This window comes from Penaeus monodon, chromosome 43 (genome assembly GCF_015228065.2).
Source record: "Penaeus monodon isolate SGIC_2016 chromosome 43, NSTDA_Pmon_1, whole genome shotgun sequence".
Taxonomy (NCBI): Eukaryota; Metazoa; Arthropoda; class Malacostraca; order Decapoda; family Penaeidae; genus Penaeus; species Penaeus monodon.
Genome location: NC_051428.1, coordinates 6,480,516 through 6,481,102, shown reverse-complemented (window position 1 = coordinate 6,481,102; position 587 = coordinate 6,480,516).

Below are 587 nucleotides of genomic sequence, written 5' to 3'. Positions count from 1 at the left end.
AGATAATAATGAAAAGGAAAATGATAAGACTAACCTGAAATTTTCGTTCCCCTGAGAATTACGCTAGATCTGCTATGACACCTAACTCCTTCCGAATCCTCGTCATCTTAATCATCCCTCTGATCCTAAATTATCCATTTTCTCCTTGATTATGATTATCTAGTTTCTTTGTCCTTGATTATCAATTGGCTCTTTGATCTTAGTTATGTGTTTTCTCTTTGATCTTAATTATCCATTTTCTCTTTGTTTTTAAATATCCATCTTTTCTTGATCTAAATTATCAATTTCTCCTTGTTTTTAATTAACCATTTTCTCTTGATCCTAATTAATCACCTTATCCTTGATCTTAATTATCAATTTTCTCCTTGTATCTAATTATCCATTGACCTTTATTACACAGTTTTTTAATCATCCATTTCCTCTTGATCTTATTTATTCATTTTCTCTTTTAATTTAATTATCCACTTTCTCTTTGATCATAATTACCCATTTTTTCTTGATCTGAATTAACAATTTTCTCATTGATCTTACTTATCAGTTTCTGCCTTGTTCTTAATTATCAACTTACTCTTGATCCCAATCATCAG